General features: G+C 37.1%; 1 protein-coding gene across 5 annotated transcripts in view; it reads left to right on the forward strand.

Moving 5' to 3' along the window:
* By (focal adhesion protein tensin) overlaps window positions 1-20,946 on the forward strand; it is a 172,147-nt gene that overhangs the window by 41,967 nt on the left and 109,234 nt on the right. The window lies entirely within an intron of this gene.

The raw sequence follows: 20,946 nt of genomic DNA on the forward strand, positions 1-20,946 counted from the left end.
ATTAAATATGTATATTTAATAAACAATTATGTAAAAGGAGTCAATTATTGGTATAACAAAACATAATGCAAAAAAAGAATGCATTTCTTCTGTAAAATTATTGTTAAGTTGATTCACGGAAAAAATACCTTTTTGTCGAAATTTGCTGAAACAAATTTGCCATCTGTCAGTTGTTGTGACATTTGGCATAATTAAATTACTGTCGTAAAGTTTAAATTGTGATTCAGAATCGTATGATCCTTAAATATCTTTTTCATCTCTATCCGTCGACGAAGCATTTCTACTCACGTATTTATCCAAATCATCTGAGCTCATCAAGTGTCAAATTACTGCTACCCAGCTGTAAATTTTTATCGCGTTTATTTGAATCATATCATGTAAATATAGAAATCGGTTTATTGTCACGTTTTGATCTATAATTTTTGCTTTAGTATTTATCTTTTTTTTATTGTATTTAAAGAACCGTGCCATATATTTATACATTGAATATGTTAGAGATCATTATTATGAGATATTATAAAGATAAGTCACGAGTTTTTGTAGACCACATCTTGATCCATGCTGAATAAATGTATGTACCGATATACATACATGTAGAATCACGAATGTGTGTAAGCGTGTCTAAATTCAGGTAACGCTAGCTGCCTTCCTAAAAATGGTCATATTGCGTATTGCGGAAGCGTAGTTTGCGTGACTACTCGTATGAATAACGAGCGTTTTGACTTATGTAAAAAGACTTGGAATTACGAATCAGAGTTCTTCGTTACGTACGAGCACATAAATATTGACGTCATCAATATTTTAATAAAATTGTTGAAATATTTAAAGACATAAATTTTGCCATTATTTCTTTAATTTACAACGCATTTACAGTATCAAATAATATTAAATACGCATACACGTATAATACACACTTTGATACGGGACATAATATTTTTCTCACATTAATGTATCGTGGCTCTGGGAAAATTTCGAGTATTAAGCCATCTTAAAAGTTTATTAACAGTAACCGTTAGTCTTCATCAATTAAGTCGCACAAGTGTCAATTGGTTCCTTTGATATCATCGCATAGCTCGCCATAAGTCAAAGATGCGGGCATCGCTATGAATTCCAAGACATGACAAAAAAATTTATGGGTCTCTTGAGTGCGATACGTAGTACGTTACGAAAGCTGTCAATTAAGTTAATTAACAAAGTCGTGCGCTCTTCCCCGGTCGAGGCAAAGAAAATGCCTCACATTTTTTACCATGCAACACACGTATCGTCAAACGGCACAGACTTGATGCTGTGGAAAAAGTAGAATACGACAAGAGTATACGTATTAAAATTCTTGCATGCGTCGCGACGCTGGTTAACAGAGACTAACGAAGTGTGGCAAGCGACGATTTTTCGACGGGGTACGCCGGAATCTGTCGTGATGCACAGCTTAATGGATATTCAGAATTGATAAACTGCCAACGTTAAACAAATTTGCAATGTAATGCAGTTTGACGTTCTGCAACTGCGTCTAACTGTGAATGTCGAATCGGAAATCGGAATCAGTGAAATTCAATATAGCAATTTGAAACGAGGGAAAAGATGCAATTTATTAACTTCGAATATTTTTGTATTCTTATATGCATTTTTCGCGCGATATTTATTTAATCGATTATTTAACTTATTTCAACTCGATCGTGCCGATATTATCAACTTGGAATTAGTGATAGATTGCAAAGATTACCGATTTATCTTAATTATTATGAAGATGACTAGGTTAATATGTTAAAGATGTAATAAAGATTAAAAATATTAAATATTATAACGTGCTATGCATTATTGATTAATTTTAACTAAAAATACTAAAGATACGTGAGACGCTTGAATGCGTTTTTATGTATTACCATGGTTATGCCTTACATTGCGACACGGAATATTCAGATCCGCAGTGCACCTGCGAGTCGAAACATTTCCGACCACCGCACCGGTGCGACGTCACGCAGCACAATCACGCTGTATCGGTTACGTCAAACGACATTCCCGGTAAATTCTTTCTGTCGCAATTTCGATGCCGCGTTCGATATATCGACCGACAATCACTCGCGATCAAGGCTGTACGGGTGTGGTCATTAATTGTATTAAATTACGTCGGTCGAAGGAAAAAGCGAGGCAAAGTATACATGAAAGCATCGCATTGATGTCATCTCGGTTGCACGCTCAGCGATCAAATATTTAAGGAAGGCATCTTTTTTTACCAGTCAATTAGATAGTTCATTTTGTTCTATAAGAACGAAATAAATCGATGAATCGTACATCGCGAAATCTCTTTATAAATGCAGTTGCACCGGACGGCATTACTGTTTCCGATCGCGCACAACGGCAATTGTTTGTTGATTGATCATTCAATAACGCCAACAACATGTTACGTTGTTAACAAATGTCAATACAGACAAGCACAAAATGAAATGCGAAAGAGATACAGATTGCGATACAGATTAATCTGTTATAATCTATATCACAAATCCGGTAATAGTTAACATTTAAATTTTTTAATTTAAAAACGAAATAATGAAACCATTATTTTTTAATCACTGGTAAAAGAACCGATTGATAAACTTTTAGGCTGACATTTATTTATTTGTAACAATTTCGGAATTGTCAAATTTTGTATAAAAGCTACTTTCTTCATCTTACGCGTGTACATATAATAAAGTGTCGCTCTTGTAATTTACTCATATCCGCAATCTCATGTGACCCACAGTCAACAGCAAGTAAGGGGCCTAACAATTACAAGCACACGCTAGATCGTGAAGTATGAGACGTCTAGGAAAACAAATTGCCGTCAGGCGGCCGACTGATAGAGCATCAATTTCCTTGCAAATTCTCGCGGCGATTACATATTTTCCAGGCACGCCTCGTTATACATCACTTTATCGTTGCATCATGAACTCTCAAAGTGTTCAATGACTTGGCGGTCAAGTCATTGTATTTGCGCCATAAATAAAGTAGCCGGATTTTGCACGCTTAATGCGGCACATTAATCTCACATCCTCATTCTTGTTGCCGCGAAAAGGTCAAATATTAGCATTATTATTTTCATTCATATAATGGTGTATGTAATTTGCAACAATACATAGGAAGAAATATGATTTTTGCAGTGTTTTACTACATAGAAGAATATTCTGTTTTAACTGTTTTAATAATAGTCTTAATAATATTTTTTAATAATATTCTTAGCATTGTATTCAGAGTTACAAGAAATTTTCATTTCACGAAATATATCAAACAGTTCTTTGATATCATTTTAAATTGAAAAATTGAAAAATTTTAAACATATCACTTTAATGTTACTGACTAGGATGTATGTAAAGAAGATTTATGAGTGAACATTTATCATTCTTTGAACGTCACCGTTAAAGTTTACCAGCTTCGGATTAATTTCTTCGCCTATCTTTTTTATCGTCTATGCGGATATTTCATCCTTGCGCCGAGATCGATAATGCGACATCGCGAAAGATCACGAGACTCTGTTTTCCTTGACGACACGCGACCCGTTTGACAACTGGCGATCTTACGTTCCCCGTCTAAAATCTTACGAGCTGTCTGAAGCCTAATTGTCTACGCCAACTCGCAGTAGGCTATATGTATGAGAGCCACGTGATAATGACAGGAAACGTGTCGGCACAAGAGAAACGCGCTCTCGAACGGTTCTCGACGGCATCGCGTGACTTTTGAGACCCTACAATCTCCCATCCAATTGCTGATCCACCAGACGTCGAAAATGACATCTTCCTGATGACGTGTTATTAGAAAAATTCGCGTGCGAAAATTATTTCAGAAATGTGATAGATTGCTAACGCAGATTGTATAGTAATTCAATCAACACAAGAACTATTTTTGATGGCACGCTTTGATAAATATCACAATGAACAGAGCCTGCGGCTTACAATATAGTTAAATCCGGTTATTCTACATCAAGTACGTCAGATAACGGGTTATATCTTTGTAAATGTTATATTATATGTTCATAGATACCATAAGTATAATAATAAATAAACATTTGTCATTATAAAATAATATCGCAGAGAAGCCACATAATGCGTTCCCTGTGGCGATCTAATCGACTAATAATGACGCGTGAGAGTCTATACGCTTTCGAAATATTTTTTGGTCGCAGAAAGCAATTGAATTTTAAAGCTTGTTTTGCGTGCTTGACAGCGCAGTTAGCGATGGTAATGTGCGACCTCGAATCCACCCGCGGCAGGGCTGATGACAACACTGACGATAGCCATATCTCCTTAATGGATCGGCTTAACAAGTCAAATTACATGTCCGCCGGTTGCTGTTGACGTTACTTCTAAAAATGTATAGGGCGAGGTATAGGGGGAATGTTGTTCTGCCAATCGGCCATTGACTGACAGGGTGATTTACAAGCTGTTCAGCGTGCTGCTGATGTATCGTTGATACACGGCGAATACGAGTCGCTATTGTATTTCTTTCCAGATTTTTCTTTCATAATTTGCACTATTTATAGGCCTGGAAATAAACCATTTTTCATGCTGTCATTTATAATTGCCGACGCAATGCTCGATATTGGGAACTATGTTTTATTTGCTGAGAGATAAATTACATTTTTAATTACGTTCCTCTGTTTAAAATAGTTATTAAATTTCAGAGTAGATGATTGCCAATTAAAAATAACAAACCTTTATTGATAGAAATAGCGTAGAAACTTTACAATTTTATTAATTATTTTAGTAACAATTAATATTTATTTAGTTTATGAACACAATTTAAATTTTTATATATTGTCTAATATAAAAAATTATATTACGTTAAGTTAAAAAGAATTCAATTATACCTCCGTGTTGAAATATACGATGATAATGTTTAAAATTGCCGGATATTGCATAATGGGAATGAGATGAGTCTTGAAGTCTGTTCTCAATGAAAAATGACAGTCTGTCCTTGAACTTTAATACATCCTTTGAATAGCTTTGTGCGTTTTTAGCTTCATTTAGCGCTGACCTACTTTGTATCTGTACCAATTAACGTTATTAACGCGCTTCTATCATCAGCTGAATAGTTACGAGGTCGAACTATGGCTATACTAATTTAATCGCTGCAGGGAAATAAATCTTTCACAGCTTTGTCATTTCATCTATGACATAATAAATTGTGTTTTAAATTTAAACTTTAAAAAGTCAAAGTCATTATTGTGCAATGCGGAAAAAATATAAATTACAAATCTACTCTATATTGTGTGTGTGAAGATTCTGAGATTGTATAGATAGAGCTTTACATTGACCTATATTCTGATACGCACAACGCGCGCGAGTTTTATTGTAGCGTGTGCACTTCGCGGTTAATTAACTCGGTGTATAAATCCGGCACGTACGCAACAATTGCTCATTTCCATTTTTTACGCGCGTTGATCAGCGCGCGCCGGAAGCGGTCGTTCCACATCGCGATGCCGGGCGACAGTACTCCGCGACACTTCGCGGAGATGAAAGACATCGCGGCGCTCGGCGATGGAACGGATGGGACGTCGGCATATAGGACACTGAAATTACGCGGAACGCAAACGTTATGGCGTTGCGTAAACAGTGGCTAACTCGATGTAGGAAGGCACGTACGCGGTCGCTGACTTACAATCATGACGTACGGCGGTGCGTGTTGCGTTTGAATCGCCGGCTATAAATCCCATAGAGATAGCCAATTGGGACGAAGGCACATAGATCTAGGACGATACAGATCTACGAGGGTGCCTGTGACCGTTAATATTACGTCAGGCCTAAAGTTGGGTTCGGAGAAACCCGGTGGTCTGGTTTAAATTAATGCTGACGTGATCAGTGCCGAATAGATGGCTTCAGAAATATCTCAAATAAATTTGTCAAATAAATAATCTCAAAAACGTATGTGTATAATCCTAAGAATTGAGATGAAAGTTTTCGCGATGTTGGTTTTATCTTATATTTAGAAATTCCTGTATTTCAACGTGACACAATTTAAAGATACAGTTGGATAATTCGTAATAAGAGAATTGGATCCTTAGATTCTCTATTTTTATTATCAATGCATTCTCTATTTGTTAGCTATATCAATAATTTAATTATATATATACGTCAAAATAAGAATAGCTACATTGTGAATTATATGTCGTACTAGTGTCTGTGTCGCTTACGACATCGTGTTGTTGGTAGACTCACATTTCCTCCGACGGTCGTATGATAACGAGCTATGCAAAAGCAAATCCATGTATCGCATGAAACAATGGAAGTTCGTAGTATCTATAGATCTGTTATGCATATAATGTGTGTGTGCGTTTATGCGTGTGTATGTAACAATGTGCAACGATTCACCGATAAATGCGTAGCTTCGTTGAGAAGCTATTGGTATGTCGATAGCCACGAGCCACGAGGTCCACGTAAGCTAACACGTATCTATGTGCGTACACGTGAAAGGATTTCTCAATGGAGAACAGCGGATCGGAAACGATGCTTTTATGAATCAAACGATTTCGCGACAGACTCGATTGTAGATTGAATAGTATATATCTTCGTGACATATCATTAATATATAAAATTATTTTAAAAACTCTCTCTCTCTCTCTCTCTCTTTTTCTATATATATAATTGGCTTTTATAATCTTTTAGAATAATCTTTATTTAATTGGCTTTATAGATTTGTGATAAAATTGTGAATTATTAGAAATTAAATAATTAAAAATCTATGGGATAGTACCTAGCGTTTTTTAATATGAAGATATTTGGAAAATTTATAATAATTTCTTTGGTCAATTTTGCATCTGATATAATAATAAATGCATAAATTTTTCTAATTTTATAAATCTCTATACGGCACTGGAGTGAACCGAATAGCAGATATATCCACGTATAGATCTATGTCTGTTGCAATGGAAAATGCATGAAACACTCTTGACTCCGGATGTTCGCAAAAAATTGTTTGCTACAGCAAGGTGACTTGAGAGAAAAGATCTAGATTCGAAAGTTCTCATTGCATCGCTATCGCGTTGTGGAAGTTTATTCCGCTTATTCCGTTATTTATGTCCGCTATAATCTCATCAACGTGGAAATACGTCTTCTGCCTCCACGCCCACCCAGGATTTCTTTCCGTTACTATCTGACGAGTTTTCCTGCGCGCATAGAAACATGTCCAAGAACGTCGTAGATTGTTACAGGGATATCGATGATTACTTGAGGATAATTGGTACTTTCTTCCGCAGAAAAACTGGAAGATTTATGATTAAGCGGTTTTGCAAGAAATTTCTCGGGTTAAGACATAATTATGTAATATAATTCAATTCACCATGTCGCCGTTTTGAATTTTTATCTTACTGCCGTTGGTACTTACTGATCGTAGCGCATTTGAAAAAAGCAACACGGAGATAGTTAGTGTATCATTAAAATGAAAACAAAGTATCTTTTTTAGGAGAAGAAAAACTTTTTTCGCTGCACAGATTGTGTAGTAGGTAAGGAATGAATATGTACATGATATATGACAACCGAGGCCGTATTCTTGCCGATAATATTCTACGTACATACGTATGAGTAGATATCGCCAAGGTTGACATTAAATGCGCCGTTTGTTGCTACAATTATGCAACAGTCATGAAGTAAAATATACGTGATTCACTCAAGAATGAATTACCAACGTTAACCAACAGATCCTTTCCGTTCAAGATGTAGCTTCATTTAATTAATTGATAGATGAAATATTCGATAGTTTACTTTTACAATAAAACGCTTTAATGACAGATCAATTCTAAATTAGTAAGAAACCCGCGGATAAAATTAATGATTTTAAGATACCTTGGTATATATTCTATAAATGGTGCATAATTTGAACGATCAAATCACTCTCCAACCGAGCGTTTCGAAAAAAATAAGGTGCAACCTAGTTTCTGAATCTACGCAGAGTGCATAAAGGAGGGAAGATCGAACAGCATAGATTTAATTAACGATAAGTCATTAAGAACGGCGCTGGCGACTTCTAATCGGGAATTAGAGATCTCACCGTCGGCATTTTCGCATCGTGGCTTCAATGAAACGTTGTATGACTTTGCTGTAACGACGATCGGAATTTTATCCCCGAGCCATTCGCAGTAATATCTCGGCACATGACTAGGTAACTTTACATCCGATTCTCGATCGCGCGCCGCGTCTAATTTGTTCGTGTTTGGTATTCCGCACGCTATCAGACACAGTCAAGAGTGCAAACTCACAGCTTTTAAAGCTATGTTATTTTTATAGATATTTGCAGCATAATGGTGATAGTAGTAATTAGGATAACATATTGAAATAATAAACGATTGGAATTCTGATAATTGATTTTATTCAGGTATCTACATACACGTATCATGGAAATAGGTAACTCTTTATTTTTATTTTTATACATAAATTTCACGAATTTTACAAGATCTCAAATATAAATACAGACGCTAATATATCAATTCGCGTGAATTCACAACCGACTTTTACGCAATGATTTTGTTCAGTCTTGTATATGCCTGCATAAAATTTTACTAGGGAGCTTACTTGATGCTTACCACAAATCACGTGATCATACAGGGAAGGCTTACGCTTAACATTGCTATAAAATACAAGCGAATGTCGCGCGTCGTACACTTTTTACGAAAAAAAAAAACCGCAACAGCTCGGCAAGAGCCGCTTTTTACTTTCGGTCAGCCCCTTCTTAGAATCCGACGCTTTATCTCCGCTAAACAAGGCGTTGTGCATAAACGAGCGGTAATATGCATTAAATTATTGAGGTCAACCACCCGACGCTAATGCTTTAAGCGACCGCGCCGCTCTATTCTGCCAAGATAAACAACGGAGAAAGTAGGCAAGAGAGACTTTGCGTAGATATAAGGGAGCTTTTTGCAGCCGACGTTAATAATTCTTCCGTTAACCGGTTGGATTAGTCCTGCAAAACTCACTCTAATAATGAATGGCTTCAAATTCTACGAAGCAATGTCTTGCGGCAAATCAGAAAGTACTAAAATATCATATGAGATATTGGCGATGCTTCCTAGTATTGGTGTTTTGTAACAAAATTGACAAAATCTCTATCCATTATTTATCTTTTACCTACAAACAATTACATATAATAATTAAGCGTACGAATAAGGAAGTTCAGAGAACTATACTAAAGTAAATTAATAATTGATACAATTAGTTAAAAAGTTAAAATTAGCTAAAGAGTTATAAGACAAAGTTTAAAAATATTTCCGATCTTTTGTTAAATAAGGTTTTCATTGAAACTGAACGCACTATACAAACAGAGTTAAAAAGCGACGACGCAAAGTAACCCGCGATAACCCATCATTCACTGTCGGCGCTGGAACTCGACGTCCGACGATAGTCATAAACTGGATAACCAGAAGATAAGAGCGGTTCTTACATATCGCGGCGCCACGATTGTATTCATGATATAATTACCGGAATTAGCGCGATGAAAACATGCCGGTCGAATTAAACGAATATCGCGTGTTTGTGAGTTGCGTGACGCATCGCACGTGCGTGTGTGTCCATCCGAGAAACAGATATAGTCAAGATTATAAACCATCCGGCATTCGTTTGCCCGTGCATTCTCTATAATTAACCTCGGTGCGTTCCAATTATCGCGCCGCTCGGTGATCTGCAGCGGTAATTAAGCTCGTCCAAGTTCAAAACCCGTCGCGTATATGCATAACGGCAAAAGATCGCGAAACGGGGATTCATGTCCACACATGAGCGATGTACGCTTTATATGATATATGTTTTTCGCACTACTTCAGTTCTATATAGGCAAAACTTTGCCTGAGACTGCTTTCCACCGTTCTGTTTTTAATGAACAAAAATTAAAGCTATATGTAAATATATTCATAATGAAAATTTATTCCCTAAAATTTTATTAAAATATCAGGAAAATTGCACTATAATTTAAAATCGTTTAATCTTTAGTATGTTTGTCGACATTGTCGACCTCTCTCGTCATTTAAAAGAGCAAGCTTGAAATGTACGTGTTTAATTCTATGTACCGTATAGCTACTGAGAACAATGAAACGCTTGATTGGAGGATTACGTAAATTATCTGGTAGACATCTGCCCTTATGCCTCTTTGGAATGCCAACGAGGTATGAAGGCTTCTGGCATGAATGACTTGAAAGGTATTTTATCATTGACCCTAAATCCGACAGGTGCGTGTCGAGATTACAAGTTGTTGCGCATGAGATACATCGTCTTTGCAACAAATTAATTATATTCTAAACATGAAAATTGAATCAGGAATAAGAATTGAATAACAAATCATAATTATACTGCTAATATTAAATACACAACGTACGTAGGTACGTAGTATAATATTGAAATAGATAAAAAAATCGAAAATTACATTTTAAACAAAAAATTACTGTTTCAATTGACTAAAAATTTGACAATTTTTTCAATTTATTTGCAGTATCGTCAAATTACTAAGCTTTGTTTCTGCAATATTTTTGATAATCTGCATTCGAGTCTACGACAAATGTACATTACGAAACATCCACGCGTCTAGTTGACCATAAAGTACAAACGGAAGATAACGAGCGATACGATTTCTTCTTTAATCTTCCGAAAATTTTTTGTCGGTAACAGCTGTTTTCTGGTCGGTCGAGCGGTTTGTTAAAAACTTGCTGAACATTTTATGTCAAAACCGGGACAGAGTGGAGCGCTTATCGCTTTTTTAGTAGATGGGATCAGCGACAAGAGTAGAATCGTAAAGCGTTTTTTTCCCTTTAACAGCGAAAAGTACTGCTTCAAGCATGCAGTACTTCGTCGTAAAAGCTTCGATACGCTTTAACTAGGGGCAGATAGCGGATTTCTATCATTTTCCACTATATCATTGATATAAAAATAGATACGACGGGATTGTACAAAACAGAAAGTTGGATTATTCAATGTGCTTGCAAATATGTTATCGAATTTTCATTGTAAATTTTTTGTATTGTAAAGGGATTATAAATTTAAAGCTGAAATAATTGTATTTTCTCTTATTCGTCAAAGTGTATAAAAACAAAAGTGTATACAAGCAATTAAAAAGAAAATATTTATTTCCTAAAAAAAGGCATTTGTCGCATAAATGATATAATATAAGTAAATGACATACAATATTTAAAGCTATAAGGTTTGAAAGAAGGACGAAATTAAAATATAGTAATTACATATTTTGATGGCTCGTAAAATAATCGTAAAATACAATAAAAGAAAACACCACTCTATGTATGTTTGTTAATAGTTTAAGTCCACGTAGGCCCGCCGATTCTATGAATAAATTTCACAAGCACATTGGGAGCGTCACGCAGTAATGAAGGGACCACAGAAAGATTTATACTTCGTTTTCTCCTCCACCCATGTATGCGCGTGTCCATCTGCGTTGAAAATATAGGATTATGATGTTTCCGAGTAATAACACGCCCCGTACGGTCGACACGTGTGTCTTCGACCAGCGGTCGGCGTTCTTTCGCCTTTATGGCGTTTTCGACCGTGTGGCAATCAAAGGCGACGCTGACGCATACCTACGGGGACGTACGCATGTGTGCCCACTGTGCGCCCGAATAAAATTTCGACAATATTTTACGAACGTATGTAAAATTGTATTCCGCAATGGTATCACGACAAACGCGTTAAATTCATTCTGTGACATATTCCCGCTGATCCATTCCGAGAGCGACTTTACTGACCCATTTTTATCGCGGCGTTATATATTCGCATAATAACGTATTCTATATTTAGTCTCCGAGTCACGAAAACAAATTCTAACAATACGACTGGCGCATAGCGCGACTCGTCGCCGTTGCTGCGGAAATCGTCGCGGATTATCTAAGGATGATAAACGGCGTATGGATTACCAGCGATACTCTGATTTCCTTCGCCGGATTGAACCGTCTTATTATCCGTCCGGAATTTATGGTCCAATAAGATAGTTCTTGAAAAATATCCTTCCGCTTCGATGCGGATCATACAAGCCATTTTAAACCGAAGTCAGATATTGCTTTCCTTAGCACTTTACACGTGGTTGTCATATGTATAATAAGATTTATATATGTGTCAGGATATATAAAGTACCTACTATATCTCTCTCTTTCTCTCTCTACTACCTATAGCACACGAAGAATATTATGCTGCATTTAAAATAAAATGTCACATTCTTGAATATAAGCATATAAGTTTGACAAAATAAATAATATAAAATTTTTAAAATAATTCTAAGAATTTTTTATCATTTTAATTTAAATCTGTTTGTTTCAAACACTTTACTTTATCTTTTGATATATTCGAAAAACTATCGGAATTTGTAAATTCTTTATTAAGGCTATGATTTTCGGCCACACACCAAACAAAGAACGGACTGAAATTACCATATGTTCTGAGAAAAGGACATGTGCCGAAGCCTCACAAAAGAACGGCGAGATTCCTCGAGTGGTCCATATCTCATTCAGTCGTAGGGCTGCAAAAACCGCGCACGACCGTGCCTGACAAATGGCAAACACACGCGTATATCGGATTTGTTTTCTCTGGTATGAGAGAAAAGTATTAGCTAAGATAATAGAAATAAGAGAGTTAAAAGTTTATCTCGCATTTGAGTGACACTGAATGGTTGATTTTAAATTGATAATAAAAGGGTTTGTAAATTAATTGTCTTTGCTAATTCAGTATGACTTTTTATAAGAAATTATTAAAGATATGAAGAATATGAATTTATTAGAACTTTACGGTCAAGCGATAACATAATGCGTTATTAATATGTTATCATACCATTTATCACATTTAATAGTAACTTGCTTTGCATTTCATTCACCTTGAATATATTAATATCTTGTAACGGAAATAATTAATTTCTCGGTCTAGAAACGAGTGCCTATCTTTATTAAGTTTAATTCGAACTATACAAAATATCTTTTACATAAGTATTTCGCATATTATTTTTTATTTTTTTTTTTTTTTATTAGTTGAGGTAGATTCCTGCGTAAGAATAAACCGTTGAAATAACTGAAATTTCTGATACTAAATTTTATTATATTTGATAGATTATATTTTTATCTAAAATCTCTTACATGCATTATTTCTAATATATAGATAAGCGGTAGGCATTCCGCATACGAGAAAGTTACGATTATCTCGCTGAGCATCGCGTGTGAGGAAATGCTGGGGCTTTTGCTAAAAACCCGGAAGAACGTTCTTGTACGAGGAGATGTAATGTAATCTATCCTCCCGCAGCGTTTTCAGCCGAGCTTCGCGGTAGCTCGAGCGCGATCATCGGCGCACGTGTACCTCAATTCACGGACATCCCGGGCGATCCTGTGCGAAATTTTCTGCGCAAAGAAACCGGTTGGCACGCCGCGAGAGATAGAGTCGCGGCTGTTCGTCATGCCGCATTTTACCGCGCCGGCTGAATCGCCACTATATGTCCGGCGCACGTGCAATATAATCTCTCGCCGTGCGGTGTGCCAAGTACAGCAAGGCCGCATTATCAGCCACGCAATCTGGATGCATCGCGAAAATACTTCTCGTCTATCCCAAGCGGTATCTCCAAGTTCATTGTCAATAGCCCGGCGCGGCCGCTGCGCGTGACGCGCGGATTGCATCTCGAAAATCGTGATCCTCGAGGGACCGAGCTGAAATGCATTGTAACAAAGTACTACGTTTCGTTGCGCGCAAACTTCTATTTTGCATCCCATTAAATAAATGGGTATAATCGTAGCGAGATGAAATGAAATTCATAGTTTATTCTCGCAAGAGAAACTTCAAGAAATTCATCTTAATTTAATTTTTCCGGTTTAACATTAACTTTTCTTAAGTTTCTAAAAAGGTGAGCTGAGAACTAATGTCCTTTGCTTTGGTCTTTTCAAGTCACTCTTAAAAATTAAATAATAAAGTTTCATTAAACTGACTATTGCTTGATCGTGCAATACCGCGTGTAATGAATAAAGGATTAACATTTCAAAATCGTACGCGAAGTAAACGTAGAAGATGAATTATGGTAAAGTAAATTAATCGTATCTGAGGAATATCACCCAGAGCAGAATTCCTTTGTGCTGACTTTAACAGCCACCCTCGTCAACGTCCGACAAACCTTCTGTCGGGTGACCGAAACTCGTAACGCGAAATTCGCCTTGAAACTCAATACCCGGACTTAAATGTTGAACAACGTGAGGCCCTAAATGGGAAATTTATTGGCGCGTGATCGCGCGGGTCTAACGCACATCGTCCCGCGTGAACTCACGCACGCTCTCGGGCGTCCGATGAATAACGAATATCGTTTTTCGAATGCGCGTTCTGTTCCATTTCCATGCCGGATTTACCGGCCGAAGGGATTACCAATCACGCGGCCGTGCCCACTCCTTTCTTAATCTTCGTTCCACGACCTTCGTTCTCGTCCCCTCGGTCCTTCGCCCGCCGCGGTTTCGATGTCATCGAGGATTCGGCCACGGTGAAATTGCGATATGGCAGTTTGAAGCTATTGAGGTGGCAAAATTATACAACCAGTGGCGTAACTATAGCATATTTTAAAAGAAATGTGACTTTGTGCGAGAACCTTATAGGCATTAGCAAAACGCTATACAATGGAATATTCTTACGATTTTAGAAAATTAAATGTCAAGATGAATTAAACATTTCGAACCATTAAAAATAGTAGAATTAGAAAGTATATAGACATTCAAGATATTAATTTCTTCTCAAGTTCTGCATATTTTAATCCTTATTGGAAATTATCGTAGCAAGGTGCGATGACTGGTACGAGAGATGCATCATATTATCTCTTTCTCTATCTCTTGGATATCTAGAGATTTATTTATCCTTTCGTTACATCTCCGCTTCTCTACTCCCATTGTTATGCCGTCCGAATCTTTATTCTCGATTCTTTCCTCTTCTTTCCTTCCATTGTTCTTTTTTTTTATTACGCGAGCAACATCGCGTCCGGAATGCCAATGGTCGTACGGCGACTTTGTGAGTTATCGTTCCGCTCAAAGGCAGAGTTACGATCGGGAATGTGTTATCGGCATTGAACGACACGCGCTACAAAAATGATGTAAAAACAAAAAGATGACGCGCCGCCGTGACCATACAAATCGACAAATTATAATATTCTAGGACCTAGGAATACCAGTTTCAACTAACGGTTTTAATCTGAAGCATGCATAAGTTATGTTTAACAAGTTTCCAAGTGTGGAAGATCAAAAAATCAAAATCGATGGTTAATTAAGTAGCACGGAATTGATATCTTGTCTAATAGACGGTAATAAAATGTAAAGTATATTAATTAATTAATTACTGAGGGTTGGGTGAGAATTACAAGCGCATGCATGATATATCCGCGATTCTTCTTGTCCCAACGATCGACTGCCCATCATCACGCGCCACTGCAGAGCGCGCGGCGCCACACCTCGTGAAGCTTCACAGGACACGAGCGCGCCATCAGATATAAAATCGCCACGCTCCGCGAGCACGGATCCCGGATTCTTTTCTGCCCATCTCGCCGCACGCTCCCGCAATTTGTTAAGCCGTGAATGCTCGCGATACAGTCGCCGCGCTCACCTTGAAAGTTATTTCCTTCGTCCGCGGCGATTACAGGAAGTATCATTTTATAACTTTGGATGGCAATCTTCATTCTCTCGCAACCTGGATTAATTCTGTTCTCGATATAATTAAAGACTTGAATTTGAAATTGTATTATAATATGAAATATTAGTATACGTATTTTATTTGTAGATGTGTAAGGTATATTAAGTAAAGATATATAATCTATAAATATATGTATAAGGCATCGCATAACGAAAAACGAAAATGTATAGGAATATTTTAGATGGTATAATCCCCTAGCAAGTTTAGGATTGAAGCAGGGCGTTTTGCTCGCTCTGGCAGATCCGCCTCATTCCCCAACTTCTTCTTCATCCTCATGCCGTCGTTATCCATTACACGCGCCGCTTCCGTAGTAACGCGATCGCGGAGATGCGTTCAAGGAACTAAGTTCCAACGAAGACACGGTCGCGCGATTACGTGCCAATGGCGATACAAGGCGTTTGCTGTGAAAGAGCCGCCATGCGAGCGGAGATCTTGTCGTTGCAAGCGTTAGCCTCGTTTCATGAGTCCCGATCGCTTGTTCATTTTTTCTTCTAGCTGCCGCTTCCTCGCCGACACGAGAGTCGGCCACCTCGGCGAACCGTTTGTCAGCGCGATCAGTCGCGACGGCCGAACAAGTATGATCAGATGGCGATCGCTTAGACCAATGCGAATTGTCGTCGTGGTTGATTAATAGCGCGTGCCTGGTGCTTGTTCTGCGTGTAGTACGTGTATTATTCTGCCTTCTCATTGCAACTTTAAATGAAGAGATTCCTTTCGCCACGTTTTAATATCAATATATGTACTTTCCGGTAGAAATATGTTTACCTTCAACGTAACACAAACCTCATAAAAGAGATAAAATAGTTATATGTATATTTCAGTGAGAGAAAAGTTGGAGAATGTCTAGGGTTATCCGCCACTCTAATAATAGTCCGTGTCAGTATCTCGTGCATATCGCCCACCCACCAGACCATTCGACATGAGGATAAAATCATCGGGGAAGTAGAAGGCTCTGAATCTCTGAACGGGGTAGGGAGAGATCGAGGGGAAGGACGCCGCGAGTTCTCGTCTTTTCTTCGCGGTTAATGCAAGTCGAAGTATTCCGAGTCGCGAGCGCGAACACGACCCGACAAAGCCGGCTCTGTTCGAGCTCTCGTTCGCCTCTCGTCGTTTCTTCCTCTTCGTTTTCTTTCGAATGAACTCTCGCGTTGCTCGAGGCCTATGCGATATCGCGACAGAGAAAGCGCACTTGACGCCACTTGAATCGCTTGCCCGAGCTTTGAACCCGTGCTCTAACGTGAGCAGCTGACTTTCTGCATAAGCTCCGTAAGATCAGAGACGCAAAATCTGTAAATAGATTCTAGATTGAGGTTCTGGTTTCACTAAACTAAAAAAATAAAAAACTGCGGAACTTTGATCTCGAACTTTTTACACAGAGAACCGCGATTCGAGTTGTAAGAGAACAAATGATCGTTATAATAAGAAGCGAATTAATTAAAATAAATTTAATTCATTTTGCTTTATCTTAAATTTTTTTAAAAGAGTTTCTTAGAAATAAATATATATTTAGAATTCTATTTAATATGCCTTTGAATAAAACAAGTTATACATATTAATTAATATATAATGAATTTATCAAAGATTATATCTTTGAGAGTGTTGACTTAATAAATCAACGTATTTACCGCAGTGTCCGCAATTGATTGTTGCAATTAAGAAATTATTGCTTTTTCAGCAAATTATTGCTTTTAAAATTCGTCGCTATAATTTAATATCGTATTTAATATTACTTTTTAAATAACATTACATGTTTCATCAATTACATGTTTCGAATTTATTTAACTATTTTTCCCATTTTTTATCTGACTGACATTTCTACTTTTTGATTTCTTTTCTAACTAGTTAATTTCATCATTTCTCATATATTATTGCGAAAAAATACTATAGAATAAATCTATAAAATTTTCTATACTTATAATAATTCAATTAGGTAATACGAGAAATGTTATCCATTTGATCGTATTACGCTATTACGTATGGAATAAATGGCACTGTTGACTACAATTTATTTAGATTGTAATAGGTCTCTGAATTTATTGAAATAACAGGTGCTTATAGTACCGCAGAACTATTTGGCTCGTTTCGAACTCATTAAAACGGACTGGCCCCGTCGTATGCATTTATCACGAATTGCACTAAACCGCACAATGTTATATAGATATTACGCCCATTGAACATGCGCAATGCTGAAATTACACGTTACATGATATATCGCACGATCCATTGAATCTATTATGAAATATAGTTATCCACAATCCACTCGCGGCAAAGTGGATTATTCGTGATGTGATCCTAAATCAGCTCGCTCGTTAAACAAAATCTTGCCCTACTGTTTCATCTACGTATTCATTCGTGTGTATTGCACAAGCAAACTTGTCTTAATCATAGAATGAAAAATGCATGTGCGAATTTAAGTTGCATGGATAATTCGTTTAGACATACGAGTTTCATTAAACAAAGTAAAGCTATATACTTGCTTAATTAAATCACGAACAAAATAATCCAGGAAAAGCAAATATCTGACTAAACTGATTATAAAACTTTAGTTGTTATAGAAATGTCAGTCAGCTTTATAAGCTTTTGTTTTATTTAAATTTCGCTATAAAAGTAAGGTAAATTAGCTATAAATTCAATAAATTAATATAACATAGAAAAATAAATATTAAAAATGTAATTTCTAATTATATTTAAGAAATAAATAAAGTTATTGAAGTTATATTTAAGTTAATAAAGTTTTTTAAGGATAAGACAATGCTGAAGGGAAAAAGGACACTCGATGGAAGATGAAATTTTTTTTAAGGGATTTTAAAAGCTGTAGAGGTCGTAGACAGTTTTAGAAGACGGGCAAAGTCATGATGTTTATAAGATCCCATCAATTCCTTTCAATTTGCAAAGATTAAAGATCAATTAGATTCTGTTTGAGCAATGACGGTGCTTCATTTTAATGAAGTCAGAGGTCCTGGGATATTAATGAATCTGGCAATTAGTTAGCAAGATCTATGCATAATCGTTACTAAATTCAACAGCAGTGCATATTATTACATCTACTCTACGTCATTACTCTTTTTTTATATTTTTTTACGATATTGCCGGAAAGCACCGTATATCCGGTAATTAATTAACGAATTAGATGTGTTATTATTAAGGAAGTTAATTAAATTACTATTGATGGAAGACTGCTGTTGATCGATGCCTGCCGGGAGATCTATCATTGGTTTTAAATAGCCGTTTTATCTCGACTCGCACACTTCGATCGGATTGCGGAATGTTTTCTGCGCAATAGTCACGAACAATTGATAATTAATACAACCATGATTATTGCTTTTCTAATACGTACTCGCCGAATAATGCGTTTGACTTTCGAGAACTGATGAAATTGAATTCGTTGAAACCGATGAGAGATGTGGGAACTATTTGCAGAATTATAAAATTTACATTTAAAAATAATGTTATAGATCTTCTCGAGTCTTTGACAAATTCTTACGAGCAATAATTATAGATTATTTCATATTTTTACTTGTGTTTCTTAAATATACTAATATAATAAATATGTTAAATAAAATATAATAGAAAATAATATGAGTCGCAAATAAAAATATTATGTAATAAATTTATGTTTGAAACAGATGTATCTACGATTTCCAAAAAATTTATTCCGAAGCGTGCGTAACATTTATTCACATTGTACAAATCACTTTTATGCCGACGAAAAGTGCGTGTAATATCACAATTTTATATCATTATATATGAGAATAAATTAGCTAGAGAGTAAATTCATAAACGCTGTAGATGAAAGTTCACTGTCACTCGGCGAATAATGATACAAAGGAGAAGCGCACGTTTTTATTGATAAAAAGAATAAGCACGTGATGTTATTTACGATGACAATGAGTGAAGAAAGTATCGCGACGTGGCGCGTATAATGTCCAGTAAAAAGATCCTTCTTCCGAGACCGCGCGTGAAGTCCATATGATATTATAATAATTCATAGCGTGTGTGTTTCTTTTCATGATGCTAATAAATGTGATGGTTACGAAATATTGCATCTCTCTCGGTAATAGCTCAGTGCTTCGTAATTCATGTCGATCCATCCGTTACCGATCTCTCTCCTCTCTCCGCCTCTCTCTCAAAGTTAATAAAAAATTCGCTGTATGCAATAAAATTAACACAGCAACGGGAAGTGGTACGAATTTCATTCAAGGATCTGTTTCGAGCAACGCGTTTTTCTCGCGTCTCAATTACGTGACTCGTTAAAAAACGTTTTATTACTGCGTTGCACGCGTGCGATGATTAAACTCGCTGAATATCCGCGTGAGAGAAAACGCGCGTGTGCGTAGGTATAAGTGCACGCATTCGCGAGTCTTTCGCGGACCATAACGAAGCTGCGCTCGTACATTGCGCGATGTATTCTGTCCTATATAGTTTGAAATATCTTCTCTTTCACTCCTTTTTGTGAAATATGAGTTCCTCTAAGGAATAATTGTGAATCCATTATGGAGCCTTCCTTAAAGCATTATGTATTTTAAATCCGTATCTATACAGTAGAATGCCTTTACTTTAAGAGAATTCCTACGTACATTTTCGAACTATCTGTATGTACGCAATTGTTCATCCGTGCTTCACGGAGCGCGACTCGCCAGCATACCGGTAACTCGGTATTCAAATTCGCTTTTTTCTCCGCGGGGATTCGCTGGAACGTGGGTGAAAAGACGAGGTATTTCTCGAGGAGGGAGGACCACGTGCATCGCGTGTCCGTAATCGGCGGCCGCGCTTCTTCGCGGAAGATGCGGTGCGCCTCAAGCGCTTATTTGCGCATAACTTCGCGAACTAAGTCTCCCCTGATAGAGTGCTGCGCACCGGCATAAGTACTGTTAACAGGTTGACTGTCGTACCGGAGTCATAGAGGCGAGCGTTCCCGCCGGCAGCGTATCCGGGGATAAACGCGATCCTAATGAATGGCTGTTCTGTTTTCTCAATTTATGCACCGGCCGTCCGCTCGAGAGCCTTACTCCCATCTGCGGCCGCAGAAAAGCCACACATGAGAATGATTATAATTGCCGCGAAGCGCGCACGGTCGAGAGATTCTCGGAGCAGTGATTAAGTGGAGCTGATCCTTGATTTGTTATGTGATTAATCGTACGAGCTTGTTGCGAGGCGGTAGTATTGCAAACGCGCGCTGACGTTTTATTCTACGAAAAGTTCGTTATGTCAGATATAATGTTATTGTTCCACAAATTCTGATTCATTTGGATCCTTTTGATGTTAAAGACCTTTTTATCTGTTTTCTTGTGTCAAGTGTGACACT

Source organism: Temnothorax longispinosus, chromosome 5 (genome assembly GCF_030848805.1).
Source record: "Temnothorax longispinosus isolate EJ_2023e chromosome 5, Tlon_JGU_v1, whole genome shotgun sequence".
Lineage (NCBI taxonomy): Eukaryota > Metazoa > Arthropoda > Insecta > Hymenoptera > Formicidae > Temnothorax > Temnothorax longispinosus.